Raw genomic sequence first — 13,485 nt, forward strand, 5'->3', positions numbered from 1 at the left:
CCTCAGTGCTGGTCAAGAAGATACAAACTCTAGGTCTCAGTACGCAACTCTGCAACTGGATCCTTGACTTTCTCATTGGAAGACCACAGTCAGTACCGATTGAAAACAATATCTCCTCCTCACTGATTATATTTCTTTTTCATTCTTTTTTTATTGGCTTTTATAATAAAAAACAGTACAATGAAGAAAAGGGAACAAAACTGAAAATACAATATCACATATGTATATATAGCAAGATAAAACTTCAAACAGTATAAACTTGGTCCCCCCCTCTACTGCACTGGATGAAAACAGAAAAGACATCAAATATATATATTTTTTAAAACCCACCTACCTCCTCTATTAAAAAATGAAAACTAATCAAAAAAATTGAGCATTTTATCCCAAGGTTTACATATTTTGTAGCTTTTTGATTCATATCGTGAATCAAAAAGCAAAGATAAGACTATATCTCATCTGGAAGAGTGAGATCGTCTAACCACATTAAAAGCATTTACATCAAATGAAAATAAGACATAAAAGGTTGCCATGTATCTTCAAATTTCACTGATGAATCTAATTTTTTTTCTAAACTTTAAACAGGACATAATGCGAGAGAACCATTGAAACACTTGGAGGTCTAGTCTTTCCATTTGAATAAGATAGCTCTTCTAGCCAACAAGATGGAGAAGGCCACAACCAAAACTCCCTATGTCTGGGTCAATAACCACAAAAAGAGAGTTATTGGATTGGTTTGTAGCTCCACCTGAAATACAGATGAAAAGATATTAAAAATTTCTTTCCAATAGATTTCCAAAACATACGAGTCAATATAGCAATATCAGATTTGCATCTGTCACAAGTAGGATTATATTAGAAAGATACAAGCTATCTTATCTTTGGACTCATGAACACGATGCACCACTTTGAATTGGATTAATGAATGTTGGGCACATATTGAAGATGTATTCACCAATTTAAAACTCTACCGATAAGGGTCTTGCAAGTTCCAATTTCCAAGCCTTTTTAATCTTATCGTGAGGTACTGAACATAATTTCAATAATCTGTCATATATAATTCCAATTAATCCTTTCTGAGAAGAATTCAATTGAAAAATATAATCAACTAAATCAGGTGGATATACAAATGGAAAGTCTGGTAATATGGTATTTAAGAAATTTCAAATCTGTAAATATCCAAAAAAAAAGAGTATTTCATAATGTGCTACACAGAGCTGGAATAAACAGATATGCTCAGTCAGAGTTGTAATCCAACACTTGACCAGCTTTTACACACTTATGGTCCCTGGCGCTCTCGCAAAAAGTGACATTGCTTACTCATACAAAAGATTCTTCACATATGCAGGTTTTTGTTCCGCAATGATGAGGAGGGAGAAAGCCTGGCACCATTTGAGAGAGTATCTCCTTAGCCATTTGTGGCTGCCATTTTCACTGGTTCGACCGTGTACTTAGTGGGCTGCCATATGACCCCCCCCCAAAGAATGGCGGTACAGTCCCCAGTGCTCAAGGTCTGAATGAGCCTCTGTTTGGGTGGTCTGCCCCTGCACCAAGGTGATTGGACCTCTACCGGTTGAGTCAAATCCACATGGGCCAGCTTGAGTCGGTTTATTGTAAAAACCTCCTCTTTCCCTCCAATATCCAGGACTTACATGGATCCATTATTCTTGATCACCTTGAACAGCCCCTCATTTGGCTACCACAACAATGTCCAATGTGCACCCCCCCCCTCTAACAAACATGAACTAACAGTTCTGTGGGTCCTTGAGGACGCAGGTCTGGGTGCGTCCACATTGCGAAGTCAGTGCGGGGGCCAGCTTTCCGAACTGCTCACGTAACCTCTCCGGGACTGCTGCAGATTCTTCTTCCTGCCATCTGATCTTCTGGTGCTGAGGGTCCGGTGGCTCTCTCCACAAGTAAGCTTTCCTTGAACATTTCTGTTCCCAACACTTGTGGTATCCATTCCTCAAAGACACTGGTTCATTCCCCTCAGTCCCTTCCTTCAGCCTAACATTTTGGACATTATTTCTTCTGCTGAAGTTTTCCATATGGTTGATTTTATCCAGCAGCAGTTGCTTGTACAGTTTCCATTTATTTGCATTTTTCTCCAAGGTCTTTAGTTTTTCATGAGTTGTTATCAAGCCATTTTCAACCTGGCCCACCTGAGCCATCAGGCTTTCAAGCGCCATCGACAACACTCCTAGTTTCTCTGCCATTTCTCTCAGTACATTTTCCATTTTAGAGAATTATTCACCCAGAATCTCCATCTGTGTCAACCCCCCTCAGCCCCCACCCACATAGCTTTGGGTTTGTTCTGACATCATGATAGCACCTTGTTCACCGCTCCCTTGTGGACTTTATGTTGACAATCTCAGCAAATTTTGAGCTTCCTCAGTTTTATTTTTTTGGGACTTACTTTTCTTACCTGTCATTCCTTTATTTTTACCACATAAAATTTTTGGTTTGATGAATTTGAATCATCCCTTTAATCAATCTTCATGAAGAACTCTTTCAAAACATATCCATGTTCATGCAATCATGGAGAAGGCTCGCTAGCGGCTATACTATGTGAGGTGTTTGAGGAAATTTGCTATGTCATCAAAAACTTCTACGGGTGTACCATGGAGAACATCCTGGTTGTTTGCATCATTTCCTGGTATGGAGGCACCAACTCTCAGAACAAGAATAAACTCCAGAGGGTCGTTAACTTGGCCTGCAACATCAGAGGAACCAGACTTCACTCCATCAAGGATATCTACATGAGGCGGTGTCTTAAAAAAGCAAACTCTATCCTCAAAGCCCCCCACCAGCGAGGCCATGCCCTTTTCACTCTGCTACCATCGGGAAAAAAGTGCAGCTTCTTCCCTGCTGCCATCAGATTCCAGAATAATCAATGAACCAAAGACCCTACCTTAATTTTCATGCACTACTATTTTTTTAAATTTATAGTAATGTTATAAGATGGTTATAATATGTATGTTTGGTCTATAATGCAGCCACAAAACACCGAATTGCATGATTTGTTCATGACAATAAATTATGGCTCTGATTTTGATTTGGAGAGATCTTTGTTAGACTGAATCCAAATGGCTTCATGATACAGTTACATGTACACTATTGTTCTCGAGATGGCAGAGGCCAATGGCATCGAATCCACGCTGCTGAAGATCAAACTGCGCTGGGTAGGTCACGTCTCCAGAATGGAGGACCATCGCCTTCCCAAGATCGTGTTATATGGCGAACTCTCCATTGGCCACCGTGACAGAGGTGCACCAAAGAAGAGGTACAAGGACTGCCTAAAGAAATCTCTTGGTGCCTGCCACATTGACCACCGCCAGTGGGCTGATATCACCTCAAAACGTGCATCTTGGCGCCTCACAGTTTGGCAGGCAGCAACCTCCTTTGAAGAAGACCGCAGAGCCCACCTCACTGACAAAAGACAAAGGAGGAAAAACCCAACACCCAACCCCAACCAACCAATTTTTCTTTGCAACCGCTGCAACCGTGTCTGCCTGTCCCGCATCGGACTTGTCAGCCACAAACGAGCCTGCAGCTGACGTGGACATTTACCCCTCCATAAATCTTCATCCGCGAAGCCAAGCCAAAGAAGAAATTGTTCTTTATCTCACTGGCTCTACGCAAAGCCCTGGAACACCTGGACAGCAAAGATTAATTTATCAGGATGCTCTGTATCGATCACGATTCTGTATTTAACACCATCAACCCCTCAAAACTGATCAGCAAACTCCCAGACCTGGGACTCAACACCCCTCTGTGATTGAATCCTAGATTTCCTCACCTCTAGGCCACAATCAATGAGAATTGGTAAGAACATCTCCTCCACAATCAGCATCAATACCGGACCACCACAGGGCTGCGTTCTAAATGCCATGCTCTACTTACTTTACACCTATGACTGTGGCTAGGAGTGACAGCAACATCATCTATAAGTTTGCTGACAATACCACGATAGTGGGTTGTATAAAAAGGGAGATTGAAAACTTGGCTGAATGGTGCACTAATAACAACCAGAGCAAAGGAGCTGATTTTAGACTTTCGGAAAGGAACACCAGAGGTGTATGACCCAGTGATCATGGGGATCAGAGGTGGAGAGGGTGACCAAATTTAAATTCCTGCGAGTCACTATCTTGGAGGATCTTTCTAGGACTCAACATGCTAATGCCATCATGAAGAAAGTATGTCAGCACCTCTAATTCCTCAGGGGTTGCAGAAGTTAGGAAACCTTGGGGAAACGACTATAGAAGTTCTTGGGAGTCACTATCTTGGAGGATCTTTCCTGAACTCAATACACAAGGGGCATCGTAAAGAAAGCACATCGTGCCTCTACTTCCTCAGGAATTTGCGAGGTTTGGCATAACATCGGAAACCCTGGCAAATTTCTACAGATGTGTGGTGGAAAGTGTGCTGACCTGCTGCATCCGGTATGGGGACACAATACCAGAGTGAAAAGCCCTGCAAAAGATAGTGGACACAGCACAGGACATCATGGGTTAAAAACCTTCCCCACCATTGAGAACATCTAGAGGGAATGCTGCTGTAGGAGAGCAGCAGAAATCATTAAGAATCCACACCACCCAGCACACGCTCTGTTCTCGCTGCTGCCATCAGGAAAGAGGTCTAGGTGCCACAAGACTCACACTACCAGGTTCAGGAACAGCGCTACCCCTCCACCATCAGAGAGTTATTTAAGATTGAGAGGGGACTTGATAGAGGTGTTTAAGATTTTAAAAGGGACAGACAGAGTAAACGTGGATAGGCTTTTTCAATTAAGAGTGGGGGAGATTTAAACTAGAGGGCATGGTTTAAGATTGAAGGAGGAAAATTATAAGGGGAACATGAGGGGAAATTTCTTTATGCAAAGGGTGGTGGGGATGTGGAATGAGTTTCCGACAAACGTGGTCGAGGCGGGATCATTGGTTACATTTAAGGAAAGACTAGATAGTTACATGGATAGGAGAGGACTGGAGGGGTATGGTCCGGGTGCTGGTCAGTGGGACTAGGAGGGTGGGGATTTGTTACGGCATGGACTAGTAGGGCCAAACTGTCCTGTTCTGTGCTGTAAGTGGTTATATGGTTATATGGTTAAGGACTCTTACTTTTGCACCATTGATTTTTTGTTCTCTGTATTACACAGATAGTTGGTTTTCAGTTCTTTATTTGTTTACATGTGTACCTTGAGTCAATTTTTCTTTTGCACTACCAATAATGGTAATTCTCCCTATCTGTATGTTTGGTTGAACCAGCCCACCACCAGACACATATTCCCTTACTGTTTGTTCCCTTTAAGAATTTTGATGTAATTGCACCTCCTCTTCACCAACCACTCCCCAACTTATGGGACTTACCAAAGTTCACTTTTCTCCTTCCCACCATCCAGGGAATCAAATAATCTTTCCAGATAATGTAGCAATTCATTTGCACTATTTTCAATCTAGGGTACTGCATTCAATCTTCACAGTATGATCCCAGTTTCATTGAAAAAACAGATTAGGTGTGTTTGACAATGTAACTGCACTCTGTCTTCAGGCATGGCCATGGTATTCAGTTCCCTGCCATTTAATTTTCCATCCCATTACACTTGTAGGAAGTAGGAAGTAGGATTAGATGTTGGCCATCTGGCTAATAGGGCCTGGCTCCACCATTCAATAAAATCTGCTTGTGAACTTAGCTCCACTTTCCTACCAATTTATATAGCCCTTAATTCCCCCACCATTTCATCAGATGCAAGGATCAACAATGAGATAGACAACAGACTCGCCAAGGCAAATAGCGCCTTTGGAAGACTACACAAAAGAGTCTGGAAAAACAACCAACTGAAAAACCTCACAAAGATAAGCGTATACAGAGCCGTTGTCATACCCACACTCCTGTTCGGCTCCGAATCATGGGTCCTCTACCGGCACCACCTACGGCTCCTAGAACGCTTCCACCAGCGTTGTCTCCGCTCCATCCTCAACATCCATTGGAGCGCTTACACCCCTAACGTCGAAGTACTCGAGATGGCAGAGGTCGACAGCATCGAGTCCACGCTGCTGAAGATCCAGCTGCGCTGGATGGGTCACGTCTCCAGAATGGAGGACCATCGCCTTCCCAAGATCGTATTATATGGCGAGCTCTCCACTGGCCACCGTGACAGAGGTGCACCAAAGAAAAGGTACAAGGACTGCCTAAAGAAATCTCTTGGTGCCTGCCACATTGACCACCGCCAGTGGGCTGATAACGCCTCAAACCGTGCATCTTGGCGCCTCACAGTTTGGCGGGCAGCAACCTCCTTTGAAGAAGACCGCAGAGCCCACCTCACTGACAAAAGGCAAAGGAGGAAAAACCCAACACCCAACCCCAACCAACCAATTTTCCCTTGCAACCGCTGCAATCGTGTCTGCCTGTCCCGCATCGGACTGGTCAGCCACAAACGAGCCTGCAGCTGACGTGGACTTTTTACCCCCTCCATAAATCTTCGTCCGCGAAGCCAAGCCAAAGAAAGAAAGAAAGAAGAATTCCCCCACTATTTAATTACACCGGACAACAAAGATTTTGCTTCCTGAACACAGTGAATTTTATGGATTTTGGGTTGCTGATCTTGAAAATCACCTCAAAACTTTCCTATCACATACTGACAGAACTACCATTAGTACTCAGCCCAATGTCCTCTCAGTTCCCAAGTTTGAATAGTCTGAAGTCTATTGCCGAAGATTTTCCCACAGTCTTTTATACATTGTCCACATTTGTCTTATTAAATTGTGCACATTTTTTCCCATGCTCTTTTACAGATTGTGCTCTTATGTGCTTTATTCCCGCTACAATTTCACTGCCCTGCGAGAACAAAGTATGTCACTCGGGATGTCACTACTGGAGGTTGGGCCCACCTTACATCCAAAATATCCACATGAACCGGGAAAATAATGGTGCAGTGTGAACGGCTCGCCAGGTATTGCAACCCGCGTCATTTACTCGCCTATTTTGCAGGGTTGCCATTGCGAAAGGGGCATTTGTCTGTCTCATGGCAGACTAAAGGCAATTTTGTGTAATATAACATTTCTGTTGTATTATATGATAATAAATAATATCTAATCCGACATTTCACAGCCCAGGTACAGTCATGCAATATGCCATGTTCTTTTTGGGATTAGGCAGAGATTTCACATACATCAGACCATAACTGGAACTGTGGAAAGAATTAATCAAACACTAAAATATAGACTGGCCAAAATGGTGCAACAAATGGAGAGACATGACTCTGCCTTGTACTGATGATAAGGAATACAGTGACGTCTTCAACAAGTTACACCCCTTTTAAACTCATGACCAGATGGGACATTAGAGTAATGGATAGGATTGTGTCAGAAAAGTGGCGTATATGTTACGAGAGAGTGAAGGAAACTAATGATGTGGCCGCATATCAAATAGGAAAAAATCAGCAACAAGAACAGCTTCCTTTAAAGACCAGACCAATAGAAATAAGTTTAGGACAAAGAATACACTATCCATCCTCACTTTTAAGTCTGAAGTGTGCATGGCCCTACAGAATCAGTGTACAAGATATAAACCAATTCAAATTGGTGGGGGAGAAACAAGAAAGCTATCACTGTCAACATTTAATAATTGTCATGCATGATGGTCCTGATTTGGAAGATCTGAGGATTAGACAATTGTTACCATAGAATCATAGAACGTTACAGCACAGAAACAAGCCCCTTCAGCCTTTCTAGTCTGTGCTGAACCATTTTTCTGCCTAGTCCCACTGACCTGCACCAAATTTATTGCCCTCCATACCTCTCCAATCCACGTTCCTGTCCAAATTTTTCTTAAATGCTAAAATTGAGTCCGCATTCACCACTTCAGCTGGCAGCTCATTCCACACTCCCACCACTCTCTGTGTGAAGAAGTTCCTATATTTACTCTGTTTACCCACCTCATACTATTCCAAGAAAATCACAACAGACCCAATCAAGGGAGTACATTTAAACTTCCTGCTACTGAGAATCAGGGAGGGAATTCTGTCAAAAGGAGAAAGAAAAGCACATTGTTTGCCTCTTATACTCTGCATTGAAATTGGGTAAAAACAAAATGGAAGGGTTTGGTCCATAGACATGGGTGGAAAGATCTTGGGGGAAAAGATGGAGGATTTGGATTTGAAATAATATCAGAAAATAATCACAGAAATTATACGTGTGTTACAGGCTTAACACAAGATGAAAGGAATAAAATGTTTTTCATGGGGGACCATATTTGGTTTTGCTTCAGGAGTATTACAGCGGGCGAATGTGTGAGCAGCAATGTCAACACTTGGAGATACTTGGTGATAAAAAAGCTTTTCTCAGCTGATTTGAATGAATGGCAATAGAATAAAGGGAAGAAAGGACTTGAATTTGTATTATACAGGGTGGATGATTTGACATATGCAGGCAAACCTTTGGGTATTCTGGAGGGTAGAAAAGTACAGTTTTCATGTCATAAAATTAAGAGACATGTGAATCTATCACTTTAGTATATTGTTAGTAAAAAATGATAGAAGAAATGACACGACAGGGACTTGAAGATTGTGGTTTTAGTAACTGAAAATTATTCATTGTCTCTTTTATCTATGAATAATCAGTTTTTCTTGCAAGGATGAACTTTGCCTCAGCAGTGGTTAATGTGATAAGAATGAAAACCTTACAATTCAACACACAGATACTGAACAATATCTGTTGCTGCAAAATTGCCACCAATTTCACATTTGACTGCAGACTGGACTCAGGTTGTGGAGAAGGCAAGAGAGATTATCCATCAATGAACTGAAACCACGAAAGGGTGGAGATATTATCATAACAATTACAGCACGGAAACAGGCTATTAGGCCCTTCTAGTCCGCACCGATCCAAACACCCCTTTCTAGTCACGTATTTTTGTAATAATAATTTTATGCACATTGATAATTGTAATGCTTAATGTATGTCATGGGTCACAATTATGATTTAGGTTTTAGAAGAAGTGACCAAAAAGATTGATGAAGGGGAATGTTAGAAGGAGATGCTTTAATAAGCAGAAGGGACGATTGTCAGTATCAATGTTTTAGTAAAAAAACAAGTCAATGATTTTTTTCAATAGCTTAAGTGTAAAACACTCACTGGGGGATCTATGGCAATCCCAGGGACAGCAAGATAAAAAGGAGAATGATTATTCTAAGATAAATATCTTTGGATCAAGATGGGGGAGATGTTGGCCAGAAATAAACACAAAGCAGGAAAGGATAGTGGAAGCAGAGAAATGTGATATATTTGGTCTTTGCTATCTGCTTGAAGGAATGGAGGCAGATATTTTGTGTGACTGTTCTTACATTTTGTGACTGTAGAAACTTGGAAACCAATGTTTGAAATGGTCAGATGATCGTGAAGCCTTGTAGACCTCGGCCAGAGCCAATTAAATGCGACACAGTTACAGCCAGATGACCTCGTCCAACCAAATCAGACCACAACCATTGAGCTGAAAAGAAGTATAAGAATGGAGAAGTTGGAAGAAGGAGTAGCGAAAGCTCTGTCTTTCTTTCCAGATGACACTTCACAGATATTATTCATTTTAACTGTCATGTCCATCTGTGTAGACATCTGGGTTGACATCTTGCCTGTTTGATGAGTAATATCTTCCAAAATTGTAAAGACTGCATCAAAAGCAGACTCTCCCATTCCTTCTTGAGGCCTACCTTCCTTAACTTCAGTACCAACGGCAGCTTCTTCTTGGATCAGTGAAAGACAAATTTATATTATGGGACGCAATGAAAGCCTTCATTAGAGGGCAGTTAATAAGTTATGTGACTAAGAGGAAAAAGGATTAGAATTGGGAAATAGAGCAGTTAGAAAGGGAGATAGTAAATACAGAAAAGGAATTAGTAAAAAGGGATGATATAATGAAAAGGAGAGAATTGGTGGACAAAAAAATTAAATCCGAAACATTACAAACATACAAGGTGGAGAAGAACATAATGAAAACAAAGCAAAAGTATTATGAACTGGGAGAAAAAAAACATAAAATATTAGCCTGGCAACTTAAAACAGAACAAGCTAAAAGAACGATACTGGCATCAAGGAAAAAGGACAAACAAATTACATATAACCCAACAGAGATTAATGAAAATTTTAAGGAATTTTATGAACAATTGTATCAAACTGAGAACGAGGGAAAGATGATAAAATAGAGCAATTTTTAACTAAAATTTAACTGCCAAAATTTCAAAAAGAGGAACAAGACAAACTAATAAAACCATTTGAAATAAAGGAAGTATAGGATATATTAAAAAAGCTGCCGAACAATAAAACACCAGGAGAGGATGGATTTTGAATAGAATTTTATAAAACATTTAAAGAGTTATTAATTCCTCCTCTCCTGGAAGTAATGAAACAGAGAGAAGAAACACAAAACTTGCCAGATTCATGTAAGACAGCAATAATTACAGTAATACCAAAGACGGGGAAGGACCCATTAACACCAGGATCATATTGATCAATGTCTCAACTTAACTCAGATTATAAGATAATAGCGAAATTATTAGCAAACAGATTGGCCGATTGTGTACCTAAAATAGTAAAACAAGATCAAACTGGATTTATTAAAAAAAGACGAACAGCGGACAATGTCTATAAACTTATTAATCTAATCCACGCAGTTCAAGGAAACAAGAAACCAACAGTGGCTGTTGCTCTAGACGCAGAAAAAGCCTTTGACAGAGTAGAGTGCAACTACTTATTTAAAGTATTACAGAAGTTCAATCTACCAGAAAAATATATAAATTGGATTAAAGCATTGTATAACGGTGAAGGTAGCAGTAAATGGATATGTATCGAATCACTTTAAATGAAGTAGGTCAACTAGACAGGGATGTCCACTATCCCCCTCATTGTTCGACTTAGCAATAGAATCTTTGGCAGAATAAGAAAAGAAAATAAAGGGATAAATGTAAAGGAGAAGAAGTATAAAATCAGCTTATTTGCAGATGACATCATAGTATACCTAACAGAACCAGAGGTAGCAGTAAAAGAATTACATAAATTGAAGGAATATGGAGAAATATTGGGGTACAAGATCAACACAAATGAAAGTGAAGTGATGCCAATGAGTAATGTGGACTATACAGAATTTTAAAAAGAATCACCATTTAAATGGCAAGTACAAGCAATCTAATAACTAAGGATCAGGTTAGATAATAACTAAGCCACTTGTACAAACCAAATTATCAGCCAATAATAAATATATTGCAGGAAGACTTAGAGCATTGGAAAGAATTACTGCTAACATTGATAGGGAGGGTAAAATGAACATCTTCTCAAGAATACAATACTTATTTCAAACGTTACCAATTCCTTTAACAGAAAAATTCTTTAATGAACTAAAGAGAATAATAAGGAAATTCTTGTGGAAAGGGAGGAAACCAAGGGTAGCAATAGATAAATTAGCAGAGAGGTATAATCAAGGTGGTTTGCAGTTACCAAATTTTAGAAATTATTATAGAGCCGCACAATTAAGGTATTTATCAGATTTTTACCAGACAAGGGAAAAACCAGACTGGACTAAGATAGAACTAGATTAAATAGGGGAGAAGGTACCGGAACATATACTTTATGAGTGGGATGAAAGGCTGGTGCAATATAAAAACTCACCAGTACTGCATCATTTACTTAATACATGGAAGAAGATCCACTTAGAAAGGAAAAAAACGAATTACCAAATACCAAAATTATTATTGACGCAAAATCCGCTAATCACTTTTACAATAGATAACCTTTCCTTGATAGAATGGTAGAGAAAAGGAATCAAAAGAACAGAAAACTGTTTTTTGGGAAATAATTTATTAACATTTGAACAGTTGAAGTACAAATATGGAATAACTCATGGTACAATGTTTGGATATCATCAACTGAAAGCTTATTTAATGGATAAATTGGGAAACAGACTGAGATTACCTGAAGGAAGCAGCTTTGAATATGTGATTACAGACACAATGATAATTAAAAGATTTATAATGAATATGAACATTAAACTGCAAGATAAAGAAAATGGTGAAATAAACTATAAACCTAAACAAAAGTGGGAAAAGGATTTAAACATTAAGATAAAAAAATGAAGCATGGGAAAAGTTATGTTCTGGAACTATGAAGAATACAATAAACACAAGGTTACACATGATACAGTATAATTGGTTACACAGGGTATATATTACTCCTCAAAAATTTAAAAAATGGGATTCAACATTATCGATACATGTTTTCGCTGTAAGAAGGAAATGGGAACAACATTACATGCAACTTGGGCATCTACGAAAGTGAATACGTTTTGGGAAGTACTAAATCAGACATTAAATAAAATTATAAAAAATAACATACCAAAAAGAAACTAGAGATATTTCTTTTTTTTTAAACTTTATTTAAGATTTTATAACATGAATAAAATATATTACATTTAAAAAGAATAAAAGTAAGACAATAAAATTACAGTACCACATCGGTAAACTAAATAAACTAACCCCCCCCACCAATAATTATTACACAACATTAATAACCTAACTTAAAATTAGTCTAACCCCCCCCAAAATAAAGAGTGAAGAGTTAATAAAGTGAACAATATTATATATAAGAAAAAAAAAGCCCACTTACAAAAAAAAGATAAAACATAACAAGTAAAGATACTAACAAAAAAAAGTTATCAATACTAAAATATCACACTTAAAAACATATTTAAAGCAAACTTAAATGCATATATTTAACAAACGGAGTCCACTTAAACCTATAAAAAGACATCCTATCCTGAATTGAAAAAGATATCCTTTCCATGGTTAAACAGGATTTCATCTCCAAATGCCACCTATCTAAAGTTAATATATTTCTGTCTTTCCAAGTAAGTGCTATACATTTCTTGGCCACAGCTAAAGCTAAATAGATAAAGGAAATTTGATAATCCTTTAAACCTAAATCAATTAGTGATTGCATATTCCCTAATAAAAATATATCAAGATTTAATACAAAACAGATATTATATAAACTATTAAGTATAGATTGAATACCTTTCCAAAACTGTTGCAATCGATCACAAAGCCAGACAGTGTGCAAAAAAGTATTAGCCATCTGGTCACAACGAAAACAGCAATCTGACTTACTAAGGCCAAACTTTTTTAGTTTCTCCGGTGTTAAATATAACTGATGTATAAAATTATAATTAATCATCACTAATCTAGCATTAATCAATTTCCAAATACTATTCTGGCAAATTTCCATCCAGGCTTCTTCAGCTATTGTAAAACCTAAATCTTTTTCCCATTTCAACTTATCTTTATCCCAATCTTTTTTACTTTCAGTTTCTTGTAAAATACAATACAAATCAGATATATATCCCTTTTTTGATATTGAAAGTACATATTCCTCAAAATTAGAATCAGGCAATAAGATCATATGACGACCACATATCTGTTTTACAAAAGATCTTAATTGATAATACACA

This window comes from Narcine bancroftii, chromosome 13, assembly GCF_036971445.1.
Source record: "Narcine bancroftii isolate sNarBan1 chromosome 13, sNarBan1.hap1, whole genome shotgun sequence".
Classification (NCBI taxonomy): Eukaryota; Metazoa; Chordata; class Chondrichthyes; order Torpediniformes; family Narcinidae; genus Narcine; species Narcine bancroftii.